At 36.3% G+C, this 16,497-nt stretch overlaps 1 long non-coding RNA gene across 1 annotated transcript; it reads right to left on the bottom strand.

The window, feature by feature from the left end:
* Nucleotides 1-8,579: 8,579 nt before the first annotated feature.
* LOC118761511 lies at nucleotides 8,580-13,988 on the bottom strand. Its single transcript, XR_004997437.1, has 3 exons — nucleotides 13,956-13,988; nucleotides 9,298-9,393; nucleotides 8,580-8,601 (listed from the first exon to the last, which is right to left on the bottom strand). It is a non-coding gene; the product is annotated as an uncharacterized LOC118761511 (long non-coding RNA).
* Nucleotides 13,989-16,497: the final 2,509 nt, after the last annotated feature.

The raw sequence follows: 16,497 nt of genomic DNA, 5'->3' as shown, positions 1-16,497 counted from the left end.
AGACGGATGTGACCTTTCTAGCAAACATCGGTTCTGCGGGTGACATTTCCGGTGGTATATTTGGATCAACTATTAATCGGTTCATTCAAATAAGGCCGTATTAATCTAATTTTTTCGAGTACATATCTTACGTGTTCTACGTGTTGATCCCTGGAATCGTTTTTTATAGGATTATATTATCCAGGTATGGAGGTAAAAATTCACAGTCCGCTAATATTGCATCCAAAATCTGTCGAAAAATTGCTGTCGTGACTTTTAAGCCAAATTGTAACCTGTTGTATTTATACAGTCTTTCCTGTGTGTTAATTGTTATGTATTTAGAGCATTCATCGTCTACTCTAATTTGTAGGTACGCGTCAGAAAGATCCAATTTAGAAAACATCTTGACACCGTTTAATTAAAAAAAAAAAGAATTTTAGTTCGTCTGACGACTTATTGTGCTAGGGGAAAATACCACTCACAATCTTGGAGATAAGATCTGTAAGAAGGTCCCATAAGCTATCCAACCACGCCATATAACCAGCAAATTCAGTCCCAAACACTCGTGCTCTTAAAATGAAAATATCGTTCTTGAATAATAGGTTTAAGATTAAGTAAAAACATGACAAAAATAAACCAAATGGTTGTATCAAAACTGCACGTTTGAATGAGGAAACTTCTGTAAAGATGTCCGACTCGCGAGATTTGGCAAACATATTTTCTACATAACACTCTTTACCATCTTCTAAAATAAAACACATTGGATAACATTATTTGAAATATATATTATGTTCTAAAAAAGAAGAAAGATTTTAGAAGCTTGTTTTGAAAAAGAATGCAAACAAAATAAAGATAATATTTGGTTTGACACTTGCAGGCAACAATAGAAACTAACCCGAAAGGTCAACCGACCATCTCTAAGCATTTGAATTTTCGAATTGAGATTTTGATAAAAAGATAGGAAAATCGAAAGTGTTGGCATTGACAACTTTCAAAATATTTGGTGTTTTCATTTGACGTAATGCACAGAGAAATCAGGCCGGCATTCAACAGTTTCGAACAATCTAGACCAAGTTCTTAGCTTCTTATAAGAAGTAGAATAATGATCCGAAACAAAAGATTAATAGACGACTCATCAACATTCATTACATACTACATAAAATATCCGATATCCAACGACCATATATTCACGAATGAGAGTTTAGTTTAGGAATATTGATTATTAGGTATTATGTAGGTCAAAGTTAGTTAATTGAAAGCCTTGTAACTAACAACACTGTTGATCATAAAATCTCTATGAAGTGAATAATAAATAACCTTCCTAATTGATTAATATCATCAATTAATCAATGAATATCTGTTAATTGCAAGAAAAAAACACAGAGTCAATATCTGTTAATTGAAATACAAAGACAGAGTCAATCCTGGGTTTATACCATACCATTGTAAAAGAATATATTGAACAAAGGATGTTTAACATTATTGATATCGCCTAAGTGTATCTCGGAGTTGTAAACAAGGTAACACCAGAACAGGATACTTCGAAACAGGTGAACACTCTTTAACATATTGTAGTAATAAGGTGACGATCTGGCAGAGTCGGTAGTGTGATGGACAAAATACTTCGCGGCATTTCGTTCGTCTCTACGTTCTGAGTTCAAATTCCACCAAGGTCGACTTCGGCATTTATCGTTTTTGTGAATCGATAAATTAAGTTCCAGTTGAACACGGGGGTTCATGTAGTCGATTTACCTCCTCCTCCTCCGAAATTTCTGGGATTGTGCCACAATTCGAAACCAATATACCTTAGTGACAATGGCAGCGAATGGATAGAAAACGATGAGTTAATGCCCGTTATCACATTCCTCTACGTCTGCATTTCAAATTTGGTCGAACTCGATTTTATCATTTATCCCAGCAGAGTCGGTAAAATAAGAATCAGTCATACAGTTCAAACGGCTGTTGCCAGTTCATGCATGCATGCATGCATGCATGCATGCATGCATGCATGCATGTATGTATGTATGTATGTATGTATGTATGTATGTATGTATATATGTATGTATGTATGTATGTATGTATGTATGAATGCATGTATGTATGTATGTGTGTATGTATGTATGTATGTATGTATGCATGTATGTATGTATGCTTGTATGTATGTATGCATGTATGTATGTATGTATGTATGTATGTATGTATGTATGTATGTATGTATGTATGTATGTATGTATGTATGCATGTATGTATGCATGTATGAATGAATGTATGTATGTATATATGTATGTAGGTACGTATGTGTGTATGTATGTCCTTTCTGTATTTAATCATTTAAATTCATCCCCTGAAAAAGGAACTTGTTTCTAACAAATAGACAAAGCTCCATGTTGGAATGTAGATAACGAAAGCAATGCCACATTTTAAACCTGAGAAAATCTGTATAGTTTTGCTGTTCCGTTTATAGATTGTATTTGTAAAGTGTCAATCAATCTGTTGGTTTCTTTTTCTGAAAATCTAAGCTTATCCAGACTGACAGATAAGTATTTATTTTCGAAAATCAAGTGCTCCCGTTATTATTGGGATAAATGTACATTTGTAATCCGGATATACAAGTTGGGGGTTTCGGAGCAGTTGTCCATAGTTATCTTCTTTCTCTTTAATTTTCAAAGAGATATTCACATCAACAGGACGGCTGACCTCTACCTAACGGAGACCACCTCTACCTACAATGAAAACAAGGCGGCAGAGACTTAACATCGATCCAGACCGACTTTGAATGTCGTATTAAAATCCCTTCAGCAAGATCTTTTAACCACCAAATATTGAAGTGCATCACTTGGCCACATTTGCATACACGAGGCAGATAACACTCTTTGTCTGATAATCTAGAATATATGTCCAAAATGTCGCACGACTCTACAGCAACATGTCATCAAATGAAAGGATGAGCGTATATCAGCAGAAGATCATGCATGGATATGTTAGCAGAAAGCTTCGGGATGATAGTAACATTGATCATAATAGCAATCAGCCATGGACCAACGACCGGACTACAAACTCACACTGACCGCTATGCTTTTGCAATCCAAGAATAGGAAGTATCAAACAAATGCTTGATGCAAAAAAGGCTCAAAGACGCGGATAAAATACCAAACTATGATAACCGATGCAGACTTTCTGAAGTTAACACCATGCTGTCACCCACATCATAAGCAGTTGTTCGAAGATGTCATCGCGGTATTACCAACCGATGTGATATGATGTGATTAAGACACTGTATAACAAGATCCGTCGGAAGGATAACCATGACACCAAAGAAATAATAATCCACAGTTTGGTAGAGGCCATAGTCACTCATAATAAGAAGGAGTTCTGATGAAATGTCCCGGTGAAAACCTCAATAAAATTTAAGCATAATCGGACTGACATAGTCATTTGGGATGGAAAAGAGAAACTGTATAAAGTTGTGGAAATTAGCTGTTCAGCGGATGTTAACATAAATATCTGCGAAAAAAAGAATAACTACGCTGAATTATTGAGAAATATACTGTTACTCTATCCCGATTACAAGTTCAGATTTATATCCCTAATTATTGCGGTACCAGAATATATAAAGCACGTTGCCCAAGCGTCAGTCATGAGAAAGTCGAAACAGAAAGATGTGGCATATGCTACAGCTGTTTCGCTACTGACTATTGTTTGAGGCTTGCCCTAGTTTTATAGGCGAGTTCATGACTGAAAATAGTATACGTTCTGAATCGGATTTGATTGATAGAGGATAGTCACATGACTGGTCTTAGAAACGGATATATGTATATCTTAGAATGTTTTTTAGGTTCCCCGCTGCGTGTGTGCGTTGGGATCAAGTGACATGTTTGGCACCGTAAGTTAAGGCTGATGCGGTTGATTGAATATGTCCAAATGATCAATGCTTTGAATGTTTTCTGTCAAGTGTTTGAAAAGAATGAACACGTGATTAAGTTTCTACATTTCCTGCTACGTCCGTGCGTTAGTGTCACGCGACATTATATTTTGTACAAAATGTTTCTCTATATTATGGCATCAGTAATCTAAGAATTACTAGCTTCAGACTTGTCTAATTCTTAAAATTTACATTAATTTTGCATGAAATAATAGTCATTTCGAAAATTAAACTGCTCTAAGGCCTTCTACACCGAGTATTTGAGAATATTATCTGTGAAGAACTCTTTGGATATTGAGTAACTTCTGAATTTAATGCACCGGTCCAGACGCGTTTTCCACTATTCGAAGCAGTCCTGCAATTCGTGATGTCTTTTATCGCCTCCGTCGTCTTTTTTTCTTCAAATCCTTCACATTTGCAAAACATTTTTCTTTTAGGACTTTTTTCTTTCGGGGCAACAAAAAATTATTACAGGGAGCAAGACCGGGTGAATATGGAGGGTAGGTAAACGAGGTCATGTCATTTTTGGTCAAAAACTGTCTCACACTGAAGGCGGTGTACGAAATTTCTTTGTCGTGATGAAACCACCACACTCCACTCTGCCACTGGTCGGGACGTTTTCGTCTCGCCGTGTCTCGCAAATACCTCGGAACTGCCAAGCAAAATGTCTGGTGAACAGTGTGACCAGGAGGAACAAATACTGTACGGACAATTCATTTCGCATAAATGAAACAAATCAGCATCGTCTTGAAGTTGGCCTTCACTTGACGCACTTGACTTGTAGGGCGTGGTGATATTTAATGCTTCCATTGACTTGAGTGCCCTATCGTTTCCGGGTTGTAGATATAGCACCAGCCTTCGTCGCTAGTGATGGCCTTCTTAAAAAAAATTTTGGATCAACTTCCAACTGTTCTTTCACTTTACGACACGCACTTAGTCACGACTGATTTTGATCTTCCGTGAGCAAGTGAGTCACAGATTTTGCTGCAACTCTTTCATTCACAATTCCTCGCTAAAAACTCATTGGCAGAAACTCCAGAACACATCAGTTGTATCAACACGTTCATCAATTGTTCGGCAACGGTCTTCCAAGACCAGTTCACGAATTTTCGTGATGTTTTCATTCGTTCAGGAGGTCGACGGTGGCCAAGAGGTTGGTCTTCATGCGAAAAGTGACCGTTCCAAAAGCGTGAAATCCTACTCGTAAAATTGTGTTTTGCTCATTGCAGCATCCTTGTAAGCTGTTCGAAGCATGGCAACTGTTCCGGCCGCTGGTTTCCCCCAGCAAAAAACAGAATGTCTAGGAAGCACGCTGTCCCCTCGTTTCATCCATCGCAATAATCGACGAACAAGGGAGAAATACTGCAAGACAAAGACGCACCACGTGACAGTACGACTCTTGACAATGGCGCCAGTCGACAGGCGGATGCCCGAGGGGCGCATCAAGTGGTTTCTAGCCGTAGAAGCCTAACCTATAGCGGGTATGTCCCACAGACAACGTTCCTTTTACTTTTGGGTACCCTTTGTATTGATGTTCACAAATAGTTATGATGGTGCCACTGTCATGAGCGGAGGAATCGCTGGTGTTCAAGCGAAATTGCTTGTCGCAGCCCCATCTGCAACTTGTGTCAGCTTCCACCAACTGAACCTAGATGTAGATAACTTCTTAACAAAAATGTAAAGGCTATCGGGGAATTTCTAGTCATACAAAAGCAACTTTAACTGTTTATGGATCGATTCAGACTGCCTCAGTACAACAAGTGCTTACAGGAAGAAAAACGAGGACAACCAGCAGAGAAGAAAATCTTCTCCTATACACGATGGGTCTGTCAGCAGGGACCGTGCTATGTTGTTCATTATGAGCTTTACTTCATTATGGATATCCTACCTCATTTCAGTGAGGTTATCAAGTCATGGGAGAGGCAAATTAAAGACAAGTGCTTCTATTACGATTGTCTATGAAAGTTTGCGCTTTCGTCTCCTCTAAACAAGTTTTAATACGAATCAAGTCTTTAGCAAAAATATTACAAATCTTCACTGCTGTGACTACAGTAACGGGAATGATATCCAGTTAAACATCTTCATGTCAAACGAAAAGAAAGTTTTGTAGCCTCCGATTAAGTAACACATCAGTGAAGTTATTAAGATCAACCCACTGACTCGGTAGATACCTAATCTACGGGGAAAATCTCCACAGCAGGCGTGTCTCATCGGTCAGTGAGAATGTTTAAAGTCGGCTGAAAATTAATAGAGCACCTTTCATCAATTTACACCTTGAGACCGTCATCCCTATATTGAACCAGAGTTGCTTAGAGTTCCGACACCAATTTTCGGCATAAAATGGTGATATCATGATAAACCTCTCTTATCTCAATCCGTAAATGCTCCAGTTTCTGAACATTGTTTGTCTCAAATTCATAGCAGATACATTTCAACTAAATTTAGAGGCCCTGGTGTGGTCTGAATGCCACTCTGCAAAGCGACGCATCGGGTGGAAGTGACACATCTTGATCAATTTCACCTATTTACTTGAGATTTTGAATCTCTCTACGGATTCCTCGATTGAACTGATCGAACTGCTGCAAGAAGACGTAACACTGCCTGTAAGCACACGGCAGTCTATGAATGAATACTTTCTCAATCTGTAGAGGATAAAGTCTTATCAGGCGAGATCCGTGGTAGACAATAAACCGGACAATTTATGCCCAAGTATAATGAATAAATGGTGTGATGAAAATCTGAATTTTAAAGACATCTTCCTTCGTTTTGCGACACAACAACGAAAAGAGAATCACTTTCGAGGAGTTCGTATTTTCATGACTTATATTAGACGGTGCCAACGTTTTATTTATTTGTGATTTTCAATCATTTTGAGAAGTTGACTTCAAATTTCATATATTAAATCAAAACTCAAATTATTAGTTATCTAAAATTGTTGGCCGTGCTTTTTAAAAGCTAATGCTGACTGGGCTACAACACAGCGATTGGGTCTCCACTGCTCCAGAACTTTAATCGCCTGAAATGCAATCCCTGATCCAATTTTCCCAACAGATGTCAACACACAAATCTTCAAACTAAGCATTAACCGTATCGATCTCACCAATCCATAAAGACTTGCAAACGCATTGTCCACCGCCACCTCTCCTTTTCAATAAACTATAAACAAAGAATCCAATATTAATCTAAAACTAAACAAATGAAAACAAAAGGAACATTTTACGACATGTATGGTCAGCATTGCAATTTATGTTTTTCACAGCAAAAAACTATTTTAACTTTTCGATAACCTGAAAGAAATCGTGGGGCTTCTGAGTTTACGATCAAATTTCTATTAGATTTCGTTTTCCGTATAATTGATTTCGTATTTTGGTTTAACCTATTCTTCGTTTAACCTGTACTTATAAGTTGCTGAAACACAAAATTTCGTCCAAAGAGAAAAAGAAAAGATTCTTATTTTAATTTCGCTTTATAATCCTTAATAAAAGCAGTTTAGATCAGCCGGCTTAAATAGTTTCCGAGAGACCAGAGCTAAAACTCAAATTAGCAATCATGTTCTAAGAGAAGACTAATTTAGAACGAAAATCGTTAGCAATTAAAATTAATCAACAAAAGAAATAACTTAATTAAATTGATTTTGTTCACAAAGAAACACACATTTTATCTTATATAATTATTATTAGCAAACGTGATCCGTTGAAGATTTGCTCACAATTATGGAGAAGTAATGTTTGGGTGAATTCCATTAAAGTTCAGATCAGTTTCTTTAGTAGGCACTTAGTGTTAGTATATGAAAAGGCGGTACATGTAGAAGATATCAAACATAAACGGGAACAATCCAGAACCGAGTGAGCATACATTTGGGCCTTGGTAATAAGATTGTGATATGGATTTTGTTTGAAGGAATAATTTGAATAAGCTGTCAAATCATTAATTACTTTTTCTGCAATAGAAAAAAAAGCAAGAGAAAGCACAAGAAATATAACAACATAAATGAAATTATTGCTCTTCATTGAAAGGTACAAGGGAAACGAATGGATATGGACTATTGATTCGATAGATCGATTTTATTAATGTTCCGTTTGGACATCTTTAGAGTAGTGCGAGTATGGAGTTAGATCCTGAGTGTTGTAAAATCTAGAAAGGAAGGATTGGGGATAATAATTGATGCGGGATGTGATCAGATTGGTGTAATAGCATGTATGACGGGAGAAGGGGCATGTGGCTGAGTATCTCGGGGAGAGGAATTATAAATTTACTGTAAATATATTTAACTAAGAATTAGGACTCTAAGTAGAAGAAATAATGCGATGAAGAAGAGAGCGACATTAATTTCTCTTATTTTTTCGACAAGAAATGGAGACAGAAGATCAATGAATTAAAAATGAGAAACAAGAAAAAGGAAAAAGGACACAAAAAAATAAGCAAAATAGGTTAGCAAACGTGATCCGTTGAAGTCTTGCTCACAATTCATGGACAAGTAAGTAATTTTGGGGTGAATTCAATTAAAGTTCAGCTCAGTTTCTTTAGTAGGCACTTAGTGTTAGTATATGAAAAGGCAGTACATGTAGAAGATATCATACATAAACGGGAACAATCCAGAACCGAGTGAGCATCCATTTGGGCCTCTGTTATAAGGTAGAGATTTGGATTTTGTTTGAAGGAAAATGTTGAATAAGCTGTCAAATCATTAGTTTCTTTTTCTGCAATAGAAAAAAAAAATGGAAAGAGGAAACACAATAAATATAAGAGCATAAATTAAATTATTGCTCTAATCTGACAAAGTACAAAGGAAACGAATAGATAGGGCCTATTGATTCGATAGATCGATTGTATTCATGTTCCGTTTAGACATCTTTAGGTTAGTGTGAGTAGGGAGTGAGTACCTGAATGTTGTATAATCTAGAAAGGAAGGACTGGGATTAATAATTGATGCGGGATGTGATCTGGTTGCTGTAATAGCATGTATGACGGGAGAATGAGAAGGGGTATGTTGATGGGTATCTCGGAGGGAGAATGGTTCTCGTATTACCGGCGAGATGTATTGAGGTATTTCTTTGCAGATTAGTAAGGAAGCGTGTTGAGAATTTTAATGACAACGGAGATTAATATTAATCCATCTGCCAGATTTTAAATGTATTTGTTGGTTGTTTTACAACATCCTTTTGAATGAATATTAATCATTAATTTACTGTTAATATATTTAATTAAGAATTAAGTTTCTAAGTAGAAATACTCATTTGATGTAGGAGAATGCGATATTTATTTATTTTTTTAATTTTTGTGGCAAGAACTAGAGATCAATGAATGTGGCAAGAACTAGAGATCAAGTTAATAAAGATTAGAAATCAGAAACAGAAACGAAAAACACAAAAAAATGAACAAAAAGAGGGTCTTACTGTCAAGGAAATAATAAGAGTCGAAAAATATTATACCACATCCCACAGAGTTAATCTTGTCCAGTGTATTTGACTGTTTGAAATCGTTCCAAAGTTCTGAAATGGAATAAAAATTGTTTCTTATTCTTCTGATGGTCTTAATATCTTTCGTGATTTCTTTAATATTAATCAAGAAATCCTAATCTCCTTAATACAATCGACTTCCCTATTTATATAAGACGATTTTATACAAGAAATCATTACTTCTTTAATATATGTTGAGTTTTATTTACTCTCAGTTATTTCTAGTAATAACACAAGGCCTCAGATATGAAGGGACAGACGTTTATAAAGATCCTAGATACTTTCGAAATGTACTTCAAACATGTCTTTATATGTATAACAGTATAATTGTAAATGGAAAGGCGTTACAGGCACGATGTAGCAAGTTGTTTGTAACACATAGAGATGTGACAAGTTGGCGAAAGACTGTGCATTGTTTAGATAACACTTCTGGATGCACTGCAAAGAACTACTGAAAGGTATTTCACACTTACTGTAGATTTTACTTACGCGGTTCTGCAACTGCGACGAGTGGGAAGTAGACACAAAATTTAGTTAGTTTTGATGGATAATCTATTACCATGGTAGTTGTTAATAGTGAACCCTAACTTGAGGGGGATAAATGGGGCAAAGCTCGCGGGAATGTGCCATAGTTAACTGTTTGGAAGTTGCAGAGGAAAGATAATATTTTTCTCTTGGTATCTCGAATTTATTGCAGTGCTAAAGGGAAGTCAGACCATTGACAATAGAACGAAATGGGTTAACAAGATTAAACCCTGTCTCATCTAAAATGGTGGCGAAGTAAATAGGTAAAACGAATGAAATATAAACACAAATGGCGAGAACAATATAAACAAGCGTGAAGACCGAGGTTTTGATTCTTGGTAAGGAGTCCGGTGTATATGTCTTACAAATATAATTAGTCCGCATTAGAGTAGGAAAAAATGATTTTTTTTCTGGAACAGCTCAGAGAAGCGTGTAGAATCGATCGGAATTAATTTTAATATGTTGTCTGCAATGCTAAAGCGGCGGACTAGCCGAATCGTTAGCACGCCGGACGAAATGCTTTTCGTATTGTCTATTTATATTTGTGAAGAGGTTCGTTAGTCCTTCTAAAATATCAAAATCAATAATAATGATAACAATAATAATAATGGTGATAATAATAATAATAATAATATAATAATAATAATAATAATATAATAATAATAATAATAATAATAATAAAGAGCGCTAGCCTTGACAGCGGCTGCACTGACCAGTCAGTAGCCGAAGACACACAAACACTAACACAACCCGGCAGAACAACTGAAATATAACTTTTGGTAATTGGAACATCTACCATCTCCTGTGAGTATTTTAAAATCTCACCACCACCCCATAAGGCTAGAAACTTACATATCTTTAATTTTCTCTGGGCGAACACACAAACGATCATCTTTAAAATCTTAAAAAATCTTTAAAAATATTTAGAACTTCTGTGAATACTATCTCTCTCCTTTATCCCTGAATATTCAAAAATATAAACACCCTTTTTATTGCAAGAACGCTACAGTTTTCTCTGGCCGGACATACAAACGATCATCTTGAGAAAATTTAAAACTTTAATATCTACAATTTTCTATGAAAATTTTACCCTTCTTTTCACCCTGACTACTCAGTTATGTAAACGTACCTTTTATAGCAACAAATTAAACGAATGAAAAAAATTAAGGAGATAAGCACCTGCCAATATATACAAACTGCACAATTACCAAAACTATAAAACACAGAAAAACCTACAGAAAGCAAAGGAAAATTCAAAAATATCCACCCCACCAGCAAGCTACTCCTCTTTCTCCTACTATCGCCTCCAGCCCTCACATATTTATGATGATATCATGTACAAGACAAAAGTCGAAACTAAACAACATTTGATAATTCCACACAGTAGTAGGAGCAAAGATGGCATCTCAAGACGGTTACAATACCAGTGATTGTAGGAGCACTTGAACTGAAGATTTTTTAAGAATGATCCCTAGATTACCATTCATGTTGGAAATCAACAGATTGTATTAACCGACATGTCACACGTATTGAGAAGAGCAGAGTCGATGTGAATTTTCTTTCCTGTTTTTGCCCCTTATTTTCTTTGTTTACTTTTATATTTTACATCTTTTCCTTTTTCTCTGTTTTTCTTCTCCTTTTTTCCGTCACATGATTTTATAACCGAACAATATGGTGTGACTATTTTACAGGCCTACAAATATATACAGTGCAAAATATAACGTGTCTTCAATGGCAGAACAATGCAGAGTGGACTATAATAACTGTTATAAATTAATTACTCATAGTCTGATATAATAATATTTCGGAATATAAAAATTCCTTCTTCAGATATTGCTAGGAATTGATCGAGTTACTGCTGTAATCGGTTTTTCCCAACGGTTACTGGATTAATTTTTCGGAATCGTCTCTGCAGTGGCCTTACGAAGCCCCTGCTGGAATTCCTCATGAGAAGTGCGTGAGGGCGGCCCTGCCTCGAGCTCGGGTGTATCGGCATATCTGCAGCGCTGCTTCTAAGTTATGTATTGTACGTGTAGTTTTTTTTATAATACCTGAGCATGTTACCAGAAATGAACTTACACACATCCCGACGTTACTGGCTGAAAATATGCAGCATGTTGTTAATTTGGGGTTCTAGTCTGTCTATGAGGAAGATATCTTCATAGACAGACTAGAGCCCTAGTATGTCAGACGACTGAGGTTGGTGTTGCGCTCAAAATTGACTGGATAGAATAAAATCCAAGCAGTCGATACGTGAGCGATAGCATCACTTCGGTATGGAGTGGGAATTATAAAATGGCAAAGGAGAGAAATGAAGAATACCAAGACCAGAAAAATTTTGACAGTGCACAGAGCTTTCCCTCCTAAGAGTGATACTTGTCCCGAAGAAAGTGTGGGAGTGGCTTCATCAATTTCCAGTTGCCAGTACTGTAGCGAACAGAGAAAAACAGCCCAGAGTGGAATATACAAAAACAAAATGAAACACACAAAGGCAGGGATCATCGACACTGAAAATTGTTACATCAGTAAATATAAAATTGCTTTCCAAATGACTTCCTTTGCAGTCAACATCATCACTGTTGAGGGATTGAGGCAGTCCCTTAAAGGTGATGAATTCCCTTTCTCTAGGAAAGTCTGGTACCAAATCGTTTCACTCCACAACTCCTCAATAAAGAATCCCGGTTGCTGCTGGGTTTTGATGATAATTTAAAGAGACAGGGTCGTAAAGGTAATAGCGTCTCCCCAGGCATATAATCTGACTTGGTTCTTGGACTTCAAGACAGGTTCTATTAAAAGAATTGGCCTGTCCGCAGTTTGAAGCATACTTTTGTGTCTGTACACACTTCGCTGTTTCAAATTGTCTTTCAACGCAAGAAGCGAATGGAGAAAATTCCTGCCATCTGAATGCAATAAACATACAGTCGGTAAGAAAGCGACAAGAGTTTTTGAGATGAGTGAGTTCCCGGTGATTGCAAATGTGTGGTTGAGTTCGTGGGACTGTCGATGCATACACTCAATCGTGTGCATCTATTCACCTAAGAATCACAGATGGAATAGTTTGGGAATGTTTTACACATCTTCACTGTGCCACTAAAACATTGGAATTTGACAATCCGCGTCAGTTTTTCTTTAGCTCTTTCTCTGTGAAACCGAGTATTTATAGGTTTTTCTGCAAATGTGCAAAATTGTTGGTACATAATCTAATGCACTTCTGATGAAAGGTGCAAACGAGACTTTATGGTCAGGGTACAAGAACTGTAAGTTTGCCATAAATGTTCTATTTTCCTAAGACTTTTGATTGCACATTCACATCCTCTGGGCAGCTGACCCTTACAACAATGCATGAATTTTTCCCCTGTACCACAGAACAATATCAGGTCTGCTATATTTGTACCGAATTGATGTTTGTTTTTGCGGGGAGTTCCACCAGTATTCCTTGCTTTCAAAAGGTCTGATTACTTGCTGGTTCTAACATGGCTTCGATGTATACGTCCGAGCAGTCCTTCCTATGGGTAGCATCGTAAATAGTCTTTGCAACTATATCATGCCTCAGGGGCAGGTAGAATCTCGTAGGCATTTTGTCGCAACTACTGATGATGTGGGTGACATCTTCCACACTGGTATAGCAGAGCCAACATTTTCCATCGCAGCACGGAGGTTTGGTGCTATCTTTGTCCCTTTTATTCATCGATTATTTAGTAGTTATCTGTACGTATGAGTGTGTGCGTGCATGTATGTATGCATGTATGCGTGCATCTATATATGTATGCGAGTATGTATGCATTTATGTATGTATGTATGTATGTATGTTGTATGTATGTATGTATGTATGTATGTATGTATGTATCTATCTATCTATCTATCTATCTATCTATCTATCTAATTTGGTATTGAGTCCGTACCTTTATATGACATTGGACTTAGCCAATGATAGAGCCAAGTAAATCAAAGTCCTGGCCTCAATATAACAGTCTAACACATTTTGGAAGGTGGTGATTTAGTCTTGTCTAACTGCCTGTGTATAATTCCAACAAAATAAATAAATAAAAACAAGAAAATGACGCCCTTACCTCTGTTTATTTCGGTGTAAATGTAATTTTTGTAAAAATACAATTCAGCAGTTCTATGACCTATAGTTGACAAGTAGCATCTTTTGTAATTATAGCTATAGTCAAACGATTGGCAATTTGGCATTGCTTCGCAATGAAGCAGACATTGCGTGTAACTGTAGTCATTAAATCTACCCAAATCATTCTCTGAAGGTATACCAGCAAGGTCAATAAAATCAAAAGGACATCTTCCTGTAAGAAGAAGAAAATAAATAAATCACTGTTGTGTTTGTAGTTTTTCGTAATGTTGGTGGAACTGTTTCACGTTGTATAGTTTTATTATTTTTGAATAATGAGAAATAATAGATATATTTTCTACTCTTTAATAAATATCAATATTGTGATAATATTGTGATGATAAAAGTGAGGATAATAATAATAATAATAATGATAATAATAATAATAATAATAATAATAATAATAATAATAACAATAACAATAATAATAATGACAAACAGCTGGAAACACTATTAAAGACAGTTCATGGATTTACCAAAGAAATAGATATGAAATTTGGATTAGAAAAATGCGCCAAAGTAACCATGAAAAGAGGAAAACTAGTTAAGAGTAACAACATCACACTAGATAAAACCAATGAAATAAAAGAATTAGACCAAAGCCAAACTTACAAATACTTAGGAATCCATGAACTAGATAAGACACAACACACACAAATGAAAGAGAAAATAAAAAAAGAATATTATAGACGAGTTAGATCAATACTAAAAACAGAGCTCAATGCTAAAAACAAGATAATAGGTATCAACACTTTAGCTGTCCCAGTTATAAGTTACAGCTACAATATCCTTAACTGGACACGAAATGAACTGTCCAAAATAGATAGGAAAACAAGAAAAATACTGACAGGATCTAGGATGCATCACCCAAAATCTGACATAGAAAGACTATATATACAACGTATAGAAGGTGGTAGAGGCCTTATACAGCTGGAAAACTACTATAAAATAACCACCATAGGACTGCAAAAATACCTACTTCAGAAGGAAGGAAAACTGATCCAGATAGCAGCAAAACACGAGCAAAACAAAAACTGTTCTCAGTATTTAAGGAAGCTGACAAATACAAACAAGAAATCATACCACCTAATAAACACGAAGAAGAAGAAGGAGATGATGAAGAAACAACAAAAGCTATAAAACAAATGAAATCCAAACTAAAAATAGAACAGCAACGGACCATGATAAAACGATGGCAAGAAAAGCCCCTTCATGGTAAATACTGCACTAAACTAAACGCAAAAGAAATAGACAAAGAAAAATCCCAACAATGGTTGAGAAGCTCAGGACTCAAAGCAGAAACAGAGGGATTTTTAATTGCAGCACAAGACCAAAGCCTCCCCACCAGAAATTACCAAAACATGTAATGAAAAGAAATATTACAAGTAACTGCAGAATATGTGGAGATGGACAAGAAACAATAAATCATATTATCTCTAGCTGCCCAGTCCTGGCTAAGAAGGAATATATTCACAGACATGACAGAGTTGGAACCTACATACACTGGAAGCTATGCCAACATTATGGAATAACAACAGTAAAAAAGATGGTATAGGCACACACCAGAAAAGGTCACAGAAAACGAGAAAGCAACCATACTCTGGGATATGCCGATACACACAGATAGAGAAATTAAAGCCAACAGACCAGATATAGTTGTCAGAGATCATGAAGAAAAAAAAAATGCTTTCTAATTGATGTATCAATACCGGCAGATGACAACGTGTCTCTAAAAGAAATGGAGAAACTCTCAAAATACAAAGACCTGGAAATAGAGGTAACTAGAATGTGGAATCTGAAAACGGAAACAATTCCTATCATAGTAGGTGCATTAGGCATGATAAAAAAATATTCAGACAAATACATAACAAAAACCCAGGACTTACAAACACATATAACATACAGAAAATTGCACTACTAGGCACTGCACACATCCTACGCAGAACACTTTCCATACAATAACCATCAGAGCATCACAACAAATCACAGCACATACCCAAGGCATACAGAGCTGCGCTCGGTAGTGAAGTGAAAGCACGCTATAAAAATAAAACTACTGAATAATAATAATGATAATAATAATAGTAATAAATTATTTTATTAGCCATGATCGCTCACATAAAATAACATTGAATGACATGCAACAACATAACAGACAAAAACGGGACGACACAATGGGTTTTACGGCGTGTAAACAATAAATAACATGTAAATCAAACAAATAAAAAACTTCCAATAGGGGAGGCGCTTTAAGATCCTCGTGGAAAACCCCACAAAAGCCACGGGTGCCTGATCAATAGGGCAAGAGCCCTTCTTTAATTCCCTTTTATTGTTTACAGGTGCGCGCTCAGAATTGGTATTTTTGCACTGGACATTCTTCCAACATTCACCCTCCTTTCAACACAATTACTACAAGGCAACACTTCCCTCTCCACCCCCAACTTCCATTTCAAATGAAACTTGAAAGAGTTGGTGAGGGCTTGGCC

The sequence above is a fragment of the Octopus sinensis genome, unplaced genomic scaffold (assembly GCF_006345805.1).
Source record: "Octopus sinensis unplaced genomic scaffold, ASM634580v1 Contig14498, whole genome shotgun sequence".
NCBI classification, from domain to species: domain Eukaryota; kingdom Metazoa; phylum Mollusca; class Cephalopoda; order Octopoda; family Octopodidae; genus Octopus; species Octopus sinensis.
This window is presented reverse-complemented; position numbering and strand designations above follow the sequence as displayed.